At 37.7% G+C, this 18,702-nt stretch overlaps 1 protein-coding gene across 3 annotated transcripts in view; it reads left to right on the top strand.

Annotated features, from left to right (window-relative positions):
• LOC139701555 (solute carrier family 28 member 3-like) overlaps positions 1 to 18,702 on the top strand; it is a 94,800-nt gene that overhangs the window by 21,656 nt on the left and 54,442 nt on the right. The gene's annotated exons all lie outside the window — the stretch shown is intronic.

Below are 18,702 nucleotides of genomic sequence, written 5' to 3' on the forward strand. Positions count from 1 at the left end.
AATTAATTATCCCTTAAAAAAAAAACAACAGGCTATTCCAATTTGGTGTAGGATGGGGATTTTCAGAGTTTTTCCTAGGTGTGCTTCTTTTCCTGACCTGACACTTACATGAGAGCTTTGGAAAAGACACAAAATCTGCAATGAGCATGTGTGAGCAGCCCCTTGGGCCTCATGATCACTAGAAGGACAAAACAGAACTTCTGGGTATAAATAAGAAAAGAAGAAGAGGAAAAAGGACTTTGATATGAACCCTGATTCTACCTATAAGTTACTATCTCTCCCAGTCCCAGTTTGTCTATTCAATAGTCACAGGGATATCCATCTGATAGTAAATGGGAGGAAAAACTTCTACCCTTTCAGGTGCAATTCCTAAGGCCTGTGAATTAAACAAATGAAAACTGAGTTAACAGGAGAAAAGTATTACAAATTTTAGTAACTTTTTGAATTTCACAAGGGAACCTCACAAAAAAAGTGAAAAGCCCAAAGAAACAGTTAAACTTGAGAATGTATGTATCATTTTAACAAAGGGTGTCACATTAGGAGAAGTGACTAGACATAGGAAACAGGTTTGGGGCTGTTCGGGCCAATAAATTTTGGGAAAGCAACTTGGAAATAAATGACAGGGGGGACGACTAATAGAAGATAAAGCTGATTCTGGGAAGGTTTGTTTTTACACACTTACAGCCTGGTGAAAAGTGTTGTACTCCTCTTCCTTTTATGGGACAAAGGGACAAGGGAAATAATATGCCTTGCTTTTAGGAAGATGAGGGAGGGCAGAGTGCTCACTCGTATCTGCTCCTTCTCAGTTACCTTAGTTCAAAATATACTTCTGTGAGAATGGCATGTTTTGAAAGTGGCATACCCTGGTCCCCTGTATGAATATTAAATGATGGAAGGGGGCACCAAGTATGAAACCTGTTATAAGTTAAGAGAGTGAAATAGGGGCTGGATGAGGGCAAAGTAGGTGTAATAGTGAGAAAAAGGCTGGTGCACATCTCTGGATCTTGTATTTACCAGTGCTAAGAAGGGACAGCAATTCAAGGAGGCATGATACACTGTTTTTGCCCTTGAGAAGGAGAGAAGGGAGCCTGATGTGGTGGTGCACACTTGGAATCCCAGCAGCTCAGGAGGAGGTGGCAGAGGATTGAAAGTTCAAAGCCAGTCTCAACAACTTAGCAAGGCCCTAAGCAACTTAGTGAGACCTTATCTCTAAATAAATAATAGCAAGGGCTGGGGATGGGACTTAGTGGTTAAGCATCCCTGGGTTCAATCCTGGTACCAATAATAATAACTAAAAGAAGTAATAATAATAATTAAAAGAAGAGGAGGAAAAGGAAGAGAAGAGGAGGAACAGGAAGAAGAGCAGGCTAGAGGCTTGCACCAAATCACTTTGCCTCTATCCCATCCCATCCTTTCCATTCTCTTGAATCATAATAAGTCTTAATTGGTAAATAAATATATAGTTGGGGCTGGGCGGTCTGTGGAGTCCATACAGCATACAGAGGGAGAGAGAACTGCAGTTAGGACTGAACAAATGGGCAGGCATTTTCCAGGCAAGCAGGAGGTGGGGTGGGTCCACAGAACACTGCAGGCAAAGAGAACTGTCCCAGAGCCTAAAAGGGAAGAGCATGTGTCTGGGGTGGGGAACAGGAGGCAGGGGGACAGCACAGGCTGGTGCCAGATCATGTGGCCTCCATGTGTGCTGAGGCATGAGAGAGGGAACCTCTCAAAACCAAGATGACCCAATTATTTTTTAAGTGAGCCTAGTGGCCCTCTTGAAGGTGAATGAAAATGGAGAGAGATTTGTGTGCAGTTGGGAGATCAGTTAGGAAGTCAGTATAATCATCCAGATGAGGCCTGAGGCAGTGGACACATGCAGGGTCGAGGTGCTAACACGGGTAAGAGGCCGATACTCAGGGGCCATCTGGAGTCAGGATCAGGGTCTGAGCGCTGCTCTGGCTCTCAAGCCACCATCTTCTCCTGTAGGGTAAGATAATAATGGTACCTCAGGATTGTTGAGGGAATTAACTGAGGTAATACACATAAAAAGTGTTTGTAATACAGAAATACACTTTTATGAAAAACAGTGCCCAGCACATAGTACAGGCAAAATAATAGCAGCTCTTGGTGTTGGGACTGATTAATGAGTGAGGAGTCAGTATGAGATGTCAACCTGGAAGTGCTTGCCTTTTTTAGACAGGAGATCTTTCTTTTCTTTTTTTAAAATTCTGTTTGTTTGGTCGGTTTGGTTTTAGGGTTTGTTTTATTGTTGTTGTTGTTTTCATTTTTTTCCCTCTTTTTCCTCTCTCTCTCTCTCTCTCTCTCTCTCTCTCATTAGAATAAGGAACAGAATGAGTTTTATCTGAGGCTGTTGGTTGAAATTGAGAGATTCCAGGCATTTTGACAAGAGTGCAGATCAAGTAGGGAGTTTGTGGAGCACATCCACCTGGAACCTAAATCACACAGATTTCGAGGCTGTTAGCACGGAGATGGGCAAGGGTGTGGGTAAGAGTTGGAGTGCAGAGAAGGAAGCAGAGAGAGCCACAGGTAGGGACTGAGAAGCAGAACCAGGAGAGAGAGGTGTCTGAAGAAGTCAAGGAAGACAGAACTAGAGGGTTCACAGGAAAGACCCTTGGGGTGGCGGGGGGAGGGGCTTGGAAGAGGCCACAAACTCATTGCATTTGCCAAATAAGAGATTATTGGTGACCTGGGGCTGGGGGTGAAGAAGGGAAATTTGTGTTATGTGTGGTATTAGACTAGGCAAAAAATGAAGGCAGAATGTATGCTCCTCTGGCAGGGGTAAAGGAAAAGGGGAGACGGTAATTTAAATTGTTATTATTATAAAAAAAATAACATACATAAAACAAATAAAACCAAGTATACAACTTTTTTTTGATACTACAGATTAAACCCAAGGGTGCTTAAATACTGAGCTAAGTCTCCAGCCATTTGTTGTTGTTGTTGTTTGGGGTTTTTTTTTTTTTGTTGTTTGTTTTTTTGAGACAGGGTCTTATTAAGTTGTTTAGGGCCTTACTAAATTGCTGATGCTTTGGGATCCTCCTGCCTCAGCCTCCCAAGCCCATGGGATTACAGGCATGCACCAATGCACCCAGTTGTCAGATACACGACTTCTTAAAAAGTGGACTGTGACTCAGATCAGAGAACAGGGAATTGATATCCCTCAGTAGCCCCATCCCTACACATGCTCACTAGTACCTCCCTCCCCAGCTCCACGCAGGACTAACCACTGTCCCAACTTGTTGTCCTAGTCACCAACTTCTGAGTCCCCAAAGCAGCACTTGCTTTTTTGAACTTTATATAACCAGAAACTTACAAAATATATTCTTTGCTTATCTTTGAACATATATGGAATTAAGCAGGATGAATTCTTTTGTATCTGGCTTCTTTTGCTCGGTTTTCAGCCATGGTGTTACAAGTGACTGCAATTATCCAGTTTAAGAATATATAGTACTCTGTCTGGTAAATATTCCACAATTGATAATTTTACCCTGTGGACATGGTTGTTATTGCAGTTGAAGTTTTTTGGAACTTCTACAGAAAACACAGCTGTGAACGCTCTTGGACATGCTTTTTGGAGCACTGTGACAATTTAATCAGGATTGTGCTCAGGAGTAGAATGGTTACGTCATAAGAGTACATATACACATTCAACTCTTACTAATAATGCCAAACTGTTTCCTAAATGAGTGCACCAATTTACACGTCCATCAGCAGAGCGTGAGTTCCTGTTTATCCTCCACATCTTCACCAAAATTCAAATGGCTTTTTTAATTTCAGCCATTTTGGTGGGTGTGTGGCCATACAGTCATGCATCAATCAACAGCGTCCTTCATACATCATTAGGCAATTATGTTGGTGTGCAAACATCCCAGAGTGGACATAAGTGAAACTCTATGGTGTAGGCCAATTACTTGTCCTGGCCTCTTGATTCAATTGAGATGTAATAAACTCAAGGTGTACAACGTTGCTGCCAGTGTAACAGCACACTGTACAGTACACATTTCTATCTTTCTATTTTTTTTCTTTGTAATCACAAAGACGATGCTCAAAAAATAACAACAACAACAAAAAAAAAAAGCATAGTATAGTTGATATATAAACCAGTAGCAGTCTTTGTCATCATCGTCATTATTATCATGCACTGTACCTTGTTGTGTGCACTCCACACTGGCAGTGCAATCCATTTGTTTACACCAGCATTATTACAAACACAGGAGTGATTCCTCACACTGTGAAATCACGATAGCTACAACATCACAGGTTAATAAGCAATTTTCAGCTCTACTTCCATCCTTTGGGACCACCATCACATATGTGGTCTGCCATTGACCAAAACATCATTATGCAGCACAGGACTGTACGTCATTGAGGTTTAAGTTAACTTTTCCCATGTTATTGATCATCTCATGCCAACTTTATAAAATACCTGTTCAAGTCTCCTGCCCATTTTCTCTACTGGATTTTTCCTTTTTCTTTGTGATTTGAAAAAGTTACTTAAGTGTTCTGGCTACAAGCCCTTTGGCAGTTATGATTTGCAAATGTCTTCTCTCACCCTAAAGATGTCTTCCAGTCTTTAATGATTTATTTTGATGAACAAAAGTTAGTCATATCATGGTCCCATTTGTCAGTTTCTTCTCTTTTCCTTTTCTTGCTTAAGGAAGTGGCTGAGTAGGGTGTGGCACATGTCTGTAAAGCCAGTGACTAAGAGGTTGAGGCAGGAGGACTGTGAATTGGAGGCCAACTTGGGCAACATAACAAAACCCTGTCTCAAAATTAAAAAAAAATAAAAAGAACTGGGGAGATAGCTCAGTGGTAGAGCTTTCCTAGATTCAATATTTAGTATCACAAAATAATAACAATAATAATAATGATTTTTAAAAATTGTAAAGCTTCTTATTTTCACATTGAGGTCTCTAGTCCCCTTGAAATTGAGGTTAATATGTATTGTACCATGGGAGTCAAGTTTTTTTTGGTTTTCTGCATCGACATTGAATTTATTTATTTATTTGCTTACTTATTTATTTATACCAGGGACTGAACCCAGGGGCAATTAATCGGCCCTTTTTAGTTTTTACTTTGGGACAGGGTCTCATCAAGTTGCTTGGGCCTCACTAAATGGCTGAGGCTAGTCTCAAACTTGTGATCCTCCTTCCTCAGCCTCCCAGGCACTGGGATTATAGGCATAAGCCACCATACCCAGGTGGATGTCCAATTATTTCAGCATAACTTTCTTAAAAATTTTCTTCTCCCCACTCCATAAATAGTTCTCAAGTGTTCATATTTGGGGAAGGCTTTTATTTAGAATAAGGTGACTAAAAGTTGTTTCCAAGCTAAAAGAAGGAAAGGAAGATCCGGAGAAGAGGAGAGGAGGTCGATAGGAAAGGAGGTCACCTACATCTCAGAATCTTTAAAGATGAAAATTCAGGCAAGTTTTTGAAAGAGCCCTTTTATTAAAGGGTTCCCTTCGGGTCCCATCTCTAATGTCCTCCCCAAGAAAAAGCATCACCATGCTACAGATGGCCCTCAGAGGCACAGAGACTGCTCGCTCTGGAAGTCAGTTGGGTGGATCAAGGCTTGCTGTCAGAGAAAATGCCCATTTATTGAGGAACAGCTCTGCATATTTATAGAGCCGGGGGTGGTTTGACAGTTATGACAGTTTAATGGTTGAAGGGTTTGACAGTTGGCATGGGGTGCTTTTTGATTGGTGGGTAAGGATCATGTGAGCCAGCAGGTCTAGTCTGATTGGTGGGTAAGGATCATGTGAGCCAGCAGTGCTCACCATTGGATGGCTCTTCTTCGGGGTTAGGGAAGTTAGTCTTTGGAGACAGGGCACCTTCCAACAGAACCCACTTAAGAAAGTCTTGGAGCAGGACTAGACTGGGCCTCCACTGCATAGAGAAATGGCTGAGTTACTCAGTGATTTGCCTGGTGAGCTAGTCATGCTGACAGCTCAGAGGAAGGGTTTGTTAAATGAAGATCGAAATTCTCATCATCTCTGGAACATTGGCATAAACTTCTCAAGCAGATACTATGAGTATAAAAGTTCTGAGGTTCTGGACACCGTCTTACATACCTGTAATCTCAGCAATTTAGAAGGCTGATGCAGGAGGATTGAAAGTTTTAAGCTAGCCTTGACAATTTAGCAGAGCCATATCTCAAAATAAAAATTAAAAATGTTTTAAAGGGATGGTGGTATGGCTCAGTGGTGGATCACTACTGGTTCAATTCCCTGAATTGGAAAAAATAATAATATATATATATATTATTTCTGAGGTTGAAAATAATTATTCAAAGTAAAGGGACAGGGCACTGTTTCTCCTTAAGACACTATGACACTATTTTGGGAGGTCAACATGGGTCACACTCAGGTTGAGTAGTTTTACACATCTCTCAGGATGAACTGGACTAGAGCTACCTAGATGCCTTTTCACAACTGAAATAAAGTACAGAAAACATAAAACAATAATTTACTATTGTGATGGAAGTTTTAAAAATACATCTTCTTTCCTCAAATGTGCATGATTGCACTCACACTTATTTCTAGGGGAAAAGCGCCAAAGTGACAATAACCAAAGTCACTTTCATGACAGCCCAGAGGAAAAGTATTTAGAGATCTAGTATTTTCCTCATTGAAACATTCCTGAAGTGATTTCCTTTAAAAGAGGAGACGCTTACTCATCAGCGATTGAGACATAGAAAAGAAAATAGGAAATCATTAATAATGTGAACAGACTAAGGTACTTGCTGTGGGCTGAAGGCAGAAACATCTAAGAGATACATAGCATAAGCTACATAAACAATTTTATTTTTTGGTACTAATCCATTAGAAATGTAAGATGAAACAAATAAGACTGATTTTAACTATATTTTACAGTTGTTTCATACCAAGTCTTTGAAATCCAGTGTGATTTTTTATATCCACATGTCAACATTAACGCTAAATTTTTATCAGGAATACTTGATCTGTATTTAGATTTCATAAAATGTGTAAATACAAAAGTAGATTCATAACCAAGTTGTTCCAAACATACTTCAATGTTTTCTAATCAATTAATCTAGTGTTTATCTTTCAATTTAAACTTAAGTTAGTCAGAATTAAATTCATGGCATCTGTCACACTAGTCACATTTCAAGTATTTAGCAACCACTTGTGGCTGGTGACTATTGCACTTATGACTCAAGGAAGGTACGTGTTTCTTGGGTTTTCAATTTAAAAAAATTAAAATCTGATTATCTTTGACCTTTAAGTATCTGACCATCAAGTACATGCCATAAAACTAAAAGAAAGTAATCAACATTAGGGATGTTTTTCTGTAAGATTAGTAGAAAGGACTAGGAATGTGGCTCAGAGGTAATATTTACCTACAACTGATGAGGCTCTGCACTCATCCCCAGCACTCCCCTCCACCAAAAAAATAGTCAGTAGCAATATTTCCTTTTTTCATTCCTAATTTTAGTTATTTTTCTTTTTTCATCTCTTCTCCCTCCCTTGGGGCAGAGGTTTTTCTTTGTTGGGAAATTTATGATTACTGATTCAATATCCAGATTTTTTATAGGTCTGTTGAGATTTTTATTTCTTCTTGAGTCAGTTCAGGTAATGTGTCTGTTTTTGTGAAGTTGTATATTTCATCCAGGTTATCTAATTTGTTGTCATATAATTATTCATGACATTCTCTCCCTCCCCTCACTCTTTTTTTTTTTTTTTTTTTTTTTTTGTCAGTACTGGGGACTAAATCCAGGGCTGCTTTACCACTGAGTTACATCCTTCCAGCCTTTTTATTTTTTATTTCAAGACAGAGTGTCACTAAATAGCTGAGTCTGCCACAGACTTTCTTTTTTTTTATTAGTTGCTCAAGACAATACAATGATCTTGACATATTTGATTCAAATAGGTTATGAATTCTCATTTTTCCATGTGTTCAGATTGCAGGATCACCTTGGTTATACATCCATGTGTATACATACAGCAATCCTAGTGTCAGTTGTATTCTGCTGCCCTCCCTATCTCCCCCTCCCCTCCCCTCCCCTCCCATCACTATTCTCTACCCATTCTAGTGTGACACTTATCTCTCTCTCTCTTTTTTTTTCTTCCCTTCCCCCTCACACCATCATATATGTATTTTGTGAACCCATGAGGGTCTCCTTCCATCTTCCGTGCAATTCCCCTTCTCCCTCCCTTTCCCTCCCTCCTCTTTTCCTTGTTTCATGGTAATCTTCTTCTCATGCTCTTCCTTCCTACTCTGTTTTGAGTCACCTCCCTTATATCAGAGAAGACATTTGGCATTTGTTTTTTAGGGATTGGCTAACTTCGCTTAGCATGATCTGCTCTAGTGCCATCCATTTCCCTGCAAATGCCATGATTTTGTTATTTTATAATGCTGAGTAATATTCCATTGTGTATAAATGCCACATTTTTTTAATCCATTCATCTGTTGAAGGGCATCTGGGTTGGTTCCACCGTCTAGCTATTATGAATTGTGCTGCTATGAACATTGATGTAGCTGTGTCCCTGTAGTATGCTCTTTTTAGGTCTTTTGGGTATAGTCTGAGAAAGGGAATAGCTGGGTCAAATGGTGGTTCCATTCCCAGATTTCCAAGGAATCTCCATACAGCCCTCCAAATTGGCTACAGCAGTTTGCAGTCCCACCAGCAATGTACAAGTGTGCCTTTTTCCCCACATCCTCACCAGCATTTGTTATTGTTTTACTTCATAATGGCTGCCTTTCTTACTGGAGTGAGATCGTATCTTAGAGTGGTTTTAATTTTCATTTCTCTGATAGCTAGAGATGGTGAGCATTTTTTTGTGTACTTGTTGATTGATTGTATATCCATCCTCCTCTGTGAAGTGTCTGTTTAGATCTTTGGCCATTTGTTGATTGGGTTATTTGTTTTTTTGTTGTTTAACTTTTTGATTTCTTTGTATACTCTGGAGATTAGCACTCTATCTGAAATGTGAGGGGTAAAAATTTATTCCCATGATGTAGGCTCCCTATTTACCTCACTTATTATTTCTCTTGCTGAGAAAAAACTTTTTAGTTTGAATATGTCCCATTTGTTGATTCTTGATTTTAACTCTTGTGCTATAGGTGTCTTATTAAGGAATTTGGAGCCCGACCCCACGAGATGGAGGTTAGGGCCAACTTTTTCTTCTATTGGATGCAGAGTCTCTGGTTTGATTCCTAGCTCCTTGATCCATTTTGATTTAACTTTTGTGCATGGTGAGAGAAAGGGATTCAATTTCATTTTGTTGAATATGGATTTCCAGTTTTCCCAGCACCATTTGTTGAAGATGCTATCCTTTCTCCATTGCATGCTTTTAGTACCTTTTTCTAATATAAAGTAGTTGTAATTTTGTGAATTGGTCTCTGTGTCCTCTATTCTGTACCATTGGTCTACCCACCTGTTTTGGTACCAGTACCATGCTGTTTTTGTTACTATTGCTCTATAGTATAGTTTGAAATCTGGTATCGCTATACCACCTGTTTCACTCTTCCTGCTTAGAATTGCTTTAGCTATTCTGAGTCTTTTATTTCTCCAGATGAATTTCATGATTGATTTTTCTATATCTGTGAGGAATGCCATTGGGATTTTGATTGGCATTGCATTAAACCAATAGAGTACTTTTGGTAGTATGACCATTTTAATGATATTAATTCTGCCTATCCATGAGCAAGGTATATCTTTCCATCTTCTAAGGTCTTCTTCTATTTCCCTCTTTAGTGTTCTGTAGTTTTCATTGTAAAGGTCTTTTACCTCTTTTGTTAGGTTGATTCCCCAAAAATTTTTTTTTGAGGATATTGTGAATGAGGTGGTTGTCCTGATTTCCCTTTCAGAGGGTTCGTCACTGATATACAGGAATGCCTTAGACTTATGTGTGGTGATTTTATATCCCGCCACTTTGCTGAATTCATTTACTAGTTCTAGAAGTTTTTTGGTAGAACCTTTTGGGTCTGTTAGGTACAGGATCATGTCACTGCAAATAGTGCTAATTTCAGTTCTTCTTTTCCTATTTTTATGCCCTTAATTTCTATCGTCTATCTTATTGCTATGGCCAGGTTTTCGAGAACTATATTGAATAGAAGTGGTGAGAGAGGGCATCCCTGTCTTGTTCCAGATTTTAGAGGGAATGCCTTCAATTTTTCTCCATTTAGAATGTTACTAGCCTGAGGCTTAGCATAAATAGCTTTTACAATGTTGAGGTAAGTTCCTGTTATGCCTACTTTTTCTAATGTTTTGAACATAAAGTGATGTTGTATTTTGTCAAAAGCTTTTTCTGTGTCTATCGAGATGACCATGTGGTTTTTATCTTTAAGTCTATTGATGTGGTGGATTACATTTATTGATTTCCATATATTGAACCAGCCTTGCATCCCAGGGATAAATCCTACTTGATCATGGTGCACAATCTTTTTGATATATTTTTGTATCCAATTTGCCAGAATTTTATTGAGGATTTTTGCATCTATGTTCATTAGAGATATTGGTCTGTAGTTTTCTTTCTTTGAAGTGTCCTTATCTGGTTTAGGAATCAGGGTGATGTTGGCCTCGTAGAATGAATTTGGAAGTACTCCCTCTTTTTCTATTTTGTGAAATACCTTGAGAAGTATCAGTATTAGTTCTTCTTTAAAGGTTTTGTAAAACTCTGCTGTATACCCATCCATTCCTGGGCTTTTCTTGGTTGGTATTCTTTTGATGGTTTCTTCTATTTCCTCAATTGATATTGGTCTTTTTAAGTTGTGTATATCCTCTTGACTCAATGTGGGTAGATCATATGACTTCAGAAATTTATCAATGCCTTCACTATCATCTATTTTATTGGCGTATAAGGTTTCAAAATAATTTCTAATTATCTTCTGTATTTCTGTAGTGTCTGTTGTGATATTGCCTTTTTCATCCCATTTGCTAGTCATTTGAGTTCTCTCTCTTCTTCTCTTCGTTAGCATAGCTAAGGGTCTGTCGATCTTATTTATTTTTTCGAAGAACCAACTTTTAGTTTTGTCAATTTTTTCAATTGTTTCTTTTATTTAAATTTCATTGATTTCAGCTCTGACTTTAATTATTTCTTGCCTTCTACTACATTTGCTGTTGTTTTGCTCTTCTTTTCAAGGGCTTTGAGATGAAGTGTGAGATCATTTATTTGTTGGTTTTTCCTTTTTTTGAGGAATGAGCTCCAAGCAATGAATTTTCCTCTTAGAACAGCTTTCATTGTGTCCCATAGATTCTGATATGTTGTATTTGTATTTTCATTTATCTCAATGAATTTTTAAATTTCTCCCTTGATGTCTTCTGTAACCCATTGATCATTCAGTAACATATTGTTCATTCTCCAAGTGATGTAGGGTTTTTCCCTTCTTCTTTTATCATTGATTTCCAATTTCATTCCATTATGATCAGATAAGATGCATGGTATTATCTCTACTCCTTTATAATTGCTAAGAGTTGCCCTATGGCATAATATATGGTCTAGTTTTGAGAAAGATCCATGTGTTGCTGAGAAAAAAGTATATCCGCTTGCTGATGGTTGATATATCCTATATATGTCAGTTAAGTCTAGGTTATTAATTATGTTATTGAGTTCTATAGTTTCTTTATTCAGCTTTTGTTTGGAAGATCTGTCCAGTGGTGAGAGAGGTGTATTGAAGTCACCCATAATTATTGTGTTGTGGTCAATTTGTCCCTTGAACTTGAGGAGAGTTTGTTTTATGAACATAGCAGCACCATTGTTTGGGGAATATAAATTGATAATTTTTATGTCTTGTTGGTGAATGGTTCCCTTTAACAGTATATAGTGTCCTTCTTTATCCCTTTTGATTAATTTATGCTTAAAGTCGATTTTATTTGATATGATTATAGACACCCCTGCTTGCTTCCAAGGTCCATGTGCTTGGTATGATTTTTCCCAGCCTTTCACTGTCAGCCTGTATGTGTCTTTTCCTATCAGATGAGTCTCCTGAAGGCAGCATATTGTTGGATCTGCTAGCCTATGTCGTTTAATTGGTGAGTTTAAGCCATTAACATTTAGAGTTACTTTTGATATATGGTTTGTACTTCCAGTCATGTTTGTTTATTAATTTCATTATTTTTAAAATTTGGTTTGTTTTTCCTCTTTGATTAGTTTTTCATCCCCCCGCCCATCTTTACTGAGGTACATCCCACTGTTGTTTTTTGTTGTTGTTTTTCATTTCCTCTTCGTGTAGTGTTTTGCCCAAAATGCTTTGCAGTGCTGGTTTTCTGGCTGTGAATTCTTTTAACTTTTGTTTATCACGGAAGATTTGTATTTCATTGTCAAACCTGAAGCTTGGTTTTGCTGGATACAAAATTCTTGGTTGGCACCCATTATCTTTCAGCATTTGAAAAACGTTGTTCCAGGATCTTCTCGCTTTCAGTGTCTGTGATGAGAAACCCGCTGTTAACCTAATTGGTTTACCCCTAAATGTAATATGCCTCCTTTCTCTTGTAGCTTTTAATATTCTCTCCTTGTTCTGTATGTTGGATATCTTCATAACAATATGTCTTGGAGTTGGTCTATTGTGGTTCTGTTGTTCGGTGTCTTGTAGGCTTCTAGGATTTGTACATCATCCTCCATTTCATTTTTCATGTCTGGAAAGTTTTCTAAAATTATTTCATTTAACAGATTGCTCATTCCTTTGCTTTGGACCTCTATACCTTCCTCTATCCCAATGACTCTTAAATTTGTTTTTTTTTTTTTTTTTTTTTTTATGATATCCCATATCTCTTGGATGTTTTGCTCATGACTTCTTACCAACCTTTCTGAGTTGACTAGACTCTTTTCGAGATGATATATTTTGTCTTCGTTGTCTAATGTTCTGTCTTCTACTTGGTCTACTCTACTAGTGATACTTTCATTTGATTTTTTAATTTGGTTTATACTTTCTTTCATTTCTAGGATTTCTGTTTGGTTTTTTTAATAACCTCTATATTCCTGTAGAGTTGATCATTTGCTTTTTGAATTTGTTTGTCTAATTCATTGTCGAAGTGTTCTTTCATTGCTTGCATTTGCTGTCTAATGATTTCTTTTTAAGATTCCATTCCATCTGAGTCAGGTATGCCTTGAGTTCTTTATTTGACCATTTTTCTGATGTATCTAGCATCTCCTGTAAATTTAAGCTGTCCTGCATTGTTTGTGTTCCTTTTCTTCCTTTTTTCATGGTGCTCATGTTTCTTTCCAGCTCTGTTTGACTGCTGTGTTATTATTTTCTCCTATAAATTTGTTTTGGTTTTGTATAGCTCCGAGATCTCTCCTTTGTGTTGGGAGACAATGTTTAGAGATGTTGGATTTAATTGTGATTTAAAGTAAATTCATTAGTTTCATTAAAGGCCTACAGATTTTGATGACATATAGAGAATTAAGGTTTAAACTTAGGATTTTATGTTAAGGTCGCTGTATGGGAGAGGGGCTGAGTGTCACACACCTGTTCTGTCACTGAATTTGCTGCGATGGGGTCATCTGATGGAAGCTGGTGATGGTGACGTCAGCTCCCCAATATGGTGGCCACTGGCTTCCTTGGTGGGGTGTCTGGTATGGAGGGCAGATCTGGACCGTTTCTCTCCCCCATCTCAACCCCAGAACCCAGCCTGGAGCACTGTGAGGGCACAGTTGGCAGGACCCCACAGAATCCGTAGCACCGTTTCTCTGCGTTGCTGGCACGTCGGCACACAGGCTCCAGCTACAGGGCGAGCCGATGATCAATCAACCTGAATCTCCAGGCGCACGGTTCTCTCATGATTGATCCATGATCACTGATCCTTAGGTGTTAAAATTCTTCCTCTAGATTTCAGTGTACCCCAATTTTGGTGAACATTCCTAACAAAACAGCTTCCGGCCATTCTAAACTTGCTAATCACCTGCGCAGTGACGCGGGACAGGTGTCGCACTCCATTCCCCGCCATCTTCCTGCAAAATCCTGCCACAGACTTTCCATCCTCCCTCCTCAGCCTCCTGAGTTGCTGGAATTATAAACAAGTGCCACTGCACCCTAATTTCATAATATTTTCTTAATATCCTTTTTATTTCTGTAAAGATGGTAATAATGGCCCCACTTATATTTCTGATTTTAGTTTCTTTGATCTTCCTTTTTTCTTAGTCTAATAAATATTTGTCAATTTTGTTGTTTTGAAAGAATCAACTTTTATTTAATTTATGTCCACTCTAACCCTTATTAATTCCTTCCTTTGGTAGCTTTAGGTTTAGTTGGGCTGGAGCTACCTAGATGCCTTTTCACAAATGAAATAAAGTACAGAAAACTTAAATACCTTTTCTGTATTCTAATAGTGGAAGTTTAGATAGTTGATTTGAAATGTTTCTTCTATGCTAACATAAACAATTACAACTTTGAATTTCCCTCTATGCACTACTTTAGCTTAAAAAAAATTGGTATGGAATGTTTTCACTATTATCAAATTGTTTCCTAATTTCCCTTAGGATTTCTCCCTTAATCCACTGATTACTGAGGAGTGTGTTTAATGTCCACATACCTTATAAATTTCTCCCAAGTGTCCATTACTCATTTCTAAATTTGATCCAATGTGATTAGTATATACTTATACCTTACACACATCGCCTCTTATCCTTTAACTCATCTCAAGTTTACTTATAATACTCATACAATGAAAATATATATAAATAATAATATTCACTCTACTGTGTTGTTTAGTAAATAATGACAATAAAAAAGTCAGAACAGACGCAATTTTTTCCAAATATTTTTAATCCATTATAGGTTGAATCAATTGATTCAAAATTGATATACAGAGGAATGTATGTAAAATATCTTTCCTCACAATTCATTACTTCCTTCTTGTGATATGTATTTTCTAGTATACCAATTTAATTCACTTTTTTTTTTTTTAAATATTTCTTCACATTATTTTCTTGGAGGTTTTTTTGGGAAATTGCTATTAACATCACAACTTATAAATATCTCACTAGGATTAATACCATCTTAATTTCAGTAGAATATAAAAACTTAATACAGGTCCATTCTCCTCCCCTTCTTTATGATATTGACATAATTTTATAACTATAAGCCCATTAATATATTCTTTTGATTATCACTTTATGCAATAGTCATATAGGAGAGAGAATGGGTTACAAAAATAATTACCTGCATACTTACCTTTGCTGATGTTCTTTAGGTCTTCATGTGGATTTGAGTTACCCTATTGGGTCCTTTCATTTCATTCTGAAGGTTTCCTTGCAGAGCAGATCTGCTAGCAGTGAATTTCCTGTTTTTGTTTATCTGGTAATGTCTTCCAATTTTTAAAGAACTGTTTTGCTAATATGGAGTTTTATATGTACCATTTTTCTATAGTACTTTGAATATGAAATTTCCCACCCTTCTGGCCTTTGTGGCTTCATGAGACATCAGATGTTAAATTTATTGAGGAGTTATCATATATGATGAGTTGTTTCTATCGGACAGCTCCTCAAGTTTTTCATCAAATTTGTGGACTTCTCAACAATTATTTCTTAAAATTTTCTTTCACCTTCTTCCCTCTCTCCTCTCCATCTGGAACTGCTGCTGTGCTTCTGTTATGCTTGATGGTGCCCCACAGTCTCAGAGCTTCTAATTCTCTTTATTTTTATTCCCTAGTAAAAATATTATTCTCATGCTTTTCTTTAGCTCTTTGAAAATGGTTTCCCTTTAGTTTTTTTTTTTTTTTTGACATATTTAAAATATATGATTTCCTGTCTTTGTTTACACAAGTCCAACATCTAGGCCTCCTCCTGGACAGTATTCATTGACTGCTGTTCTCGTTTATATGGGCCATTCCTTCTTTGAATGAAAACTGTTATTCTTAAAATATACTGTGGGAGGGCTAGGATTGCAGCTCACTGGTAGAGCACTTACCTAGCATGTGTGAGGCACTGGGTTCAATCCTCAGCAAAATATAAAAGTAAATTTTAAAAAAGGTATTGCATCCATCTACAACTAAAAAAATCTTTTTTGAATATATTGTGGGAACTGTGGAAAACAAATTGTCCTCTATTTACTAGGGTTTAATTTCTTTTTCCATTTGTTGCTTCTGTTATGGTCATTACTCTTAAGTGTGTTTAGTGACTTAACCAAGTAATTCTATGTGGACTGTATTCATTGTCATGTGTTATGTGGAACATTCCCAGGAATTTCTGAAGCTATGGACATTTGATCCCCCAGCTTTTCCATTAAAATTTTGCTCAGCTTGTTGTTTGCTCCACCTTGTTATCACCATCTCAAGTACCTGCCTGTTAAACAATTGCCCTCAAGGAAATAGTACTATATGACCTCTGAGTCAGATCAAACAAAGACAAGCCTTGTGAGGAAGTCTTCCAAGGAACTTCAAGACAGGTCAAGACAGGCAATTTTCAGGGAACTGGACTTTAGAGCAACTCCAACCCCATTTTATCCCTCCATAGTCTGCTTGTTTTCATTCTGGTTGCAAACTTTTTTTTTAAGACCTGTCTGGAAAAAGGAGAATGGAACTAGGGATATAAAAGATACTATAGAGCTTGCTGTTCTGAGATCTGAATCATTTTATCTGAAAAAGTACTCTGAATTGGTGTAAGCCTTTGCTTTTTGTTTTTGGTTTGTTTGTTTGTTTTTCCCTAGAGTTCTGAAAAAGTAACTTTGACAGTTTTATCAGTGTGGTGAATGGTACTGGCCACATCTCTAGGTTGGAATGCACTGCCTATGGGTCAGGGGTAGAGCAGGGCTGAGGTTCTGAGGCTTACAGCAATCACTGCTGCCCTTTACCAGAAGCAGAGAAAGAATTTCATCATCTAATGATCACAGGAAAAATTTTTTTTAAAAAAGTAAGAGGAGATTGAATACTGTTCTTTCTACCATGAACATCCTAAAAGAGATGTCCTGATTCAAGAGACTTCTTTGGGGGCTCTGCATTTGGATTGCAAGAGCTATGACTGGGTTTGTTATCCATATCTAGGTCCAAATGTATTTCCATGAAGATGTCATGACAGAAGTGATTGGGAACACTTGATCAGCCATAGGCCACCAGCTACAAATGGCTCACAAGGCAGTTTGTGCTACAAGCACATCTCTAGTCTGCAGAGGGTCATCTGCAGAGATGTTCAGAAAAATGCTCTGATCTCAGTTCGGACAGAACCAAGACCAGTTCCCAGGCTCTGGATTTATTGTTCACTTACTGATGACAGAATCTCCATTTGACAGCCCCTTAATTTAAAATGAGAGAACTCGTCCCTGCTAATCCATCTCATTCAGACACTGTTGATATCGAGTGGAGAAGCTGGGCCCTGAATGCTAGTTAACCTGCTAATTTATCAAACTGAAAAAAAAAAGTTGACTGTATCTGTAATTTTATATAGTAAAGATCATTGTGAACATGAACTCCAAGTCTCTATTGTTCACAGAATTTGGAACTCTTACCTTAGGACTGCAGATATAAGCAGACCCATGTGACCCATGTGACTGCAGCACAATTTTTGCTGACAGCCAGGATTCTGGGTCTTTGGTAAGAGCTAACTCCACTCCATACATGGAGTAGGTGACTTATCTATGCCCCTATAATAGGCTACTTTGATACGCTTGCCACCTTTTCCTTTTTCTTGGAAAAGAAAAAGAAAGGGAAGGAAAGGAATAAAGAAAGAATGAAGAGGACAATACGCATGTCTGGTTCTTTGGAAATACATAAAGATAGTTTTATTAGGAAAATCATGTGGGTCTCCTGTGAATGTTCAGGAACAAAGTACATAATTACCAGGAATGGCTGAGTTAGAAAGCAAGGAAATGTACCTGAAGATTTCTCAATCTTCCTTCCAGCCTCCTCATCCTAAAAATTCAAAGTTTTGTTTTTTGTTTTTCATTTCCTCAAGTGCCAAATCTGTTTGACATAAAGTGTCATAGTTTTGATATATTGATTTAACAGAAATTTCTTGAGATCTGACATTGTGCCAGGCATTATGTTAGGAACTGGAAACAGGAAGCCACTGTTTGTTTAAAAATGAAACAATGGCAAACTGTCATAACACAGCATCAGAAAGTGATCTCACCTAGTTTGGGGGGCCAGGGAATCATCATATTTTCTAAATATTCCAAATGAATATTTTATTTCTTCATATATTAAATAAATTATATTAAGCAACTACTACTCTGTGCCAGGTAGAAGGAAAATACTCATTTGGGAACAAAAGACATAATTGTTTAAGCTACCATGACAAGAACTATTTTCCACACTCCATTTTATGTGTATAAATCAAGGTCTTGAATGGGAAGGTTGGAGAGACATGAGCAGGAACACAGAGTGGTGAAGAGAGGAAGCCAGGAATGGAGGCCAGTTCTCCTGCTTTACCCCAAAGTACTTTGCTAATTGTAAAAACTTCCAAGAATCCAAAACTGATGATAAAGTTAGGTTTAAAACTAAATTTCTTCATGATATCTAAAAAGAATAAATCTTTTTAAAAAAACTAAATTTCTGTACTCTGTGGACTTGGAAAACTTCCAGAATAAACTAACCAGCCAGAGTAAGGAGGTATAACTAAAGTAATGGTATAAATTCCTCCATGAAACATGGCTGTTAATATGGAGTGTCATATTAACAACTATAGAAACAACCTGTTAATATGAAGTGTCAATAATAGTCTGAAAGGGACCAGGACTGACAAAGCTGCACCCCTGTGCATCCCCCTCTTGGGGCTTTACCCTC

The sequence above is a fragment of the Marmota flaviventris genome, chromosome 13 (genome assembly GCF_047511675.1).
Source record: "Marmota flaviventris isolate mMarFla1 chromosome 13, mMarFla1.hap1, whole genome shotgun sequence".
Taxonomy (NCBI): domain Eukaryota; kingdom Metazoa; phylum Chordata; class Mammalia; order Rodentia; family Sciuridae; genus Marmota; species Marmota flaviventris.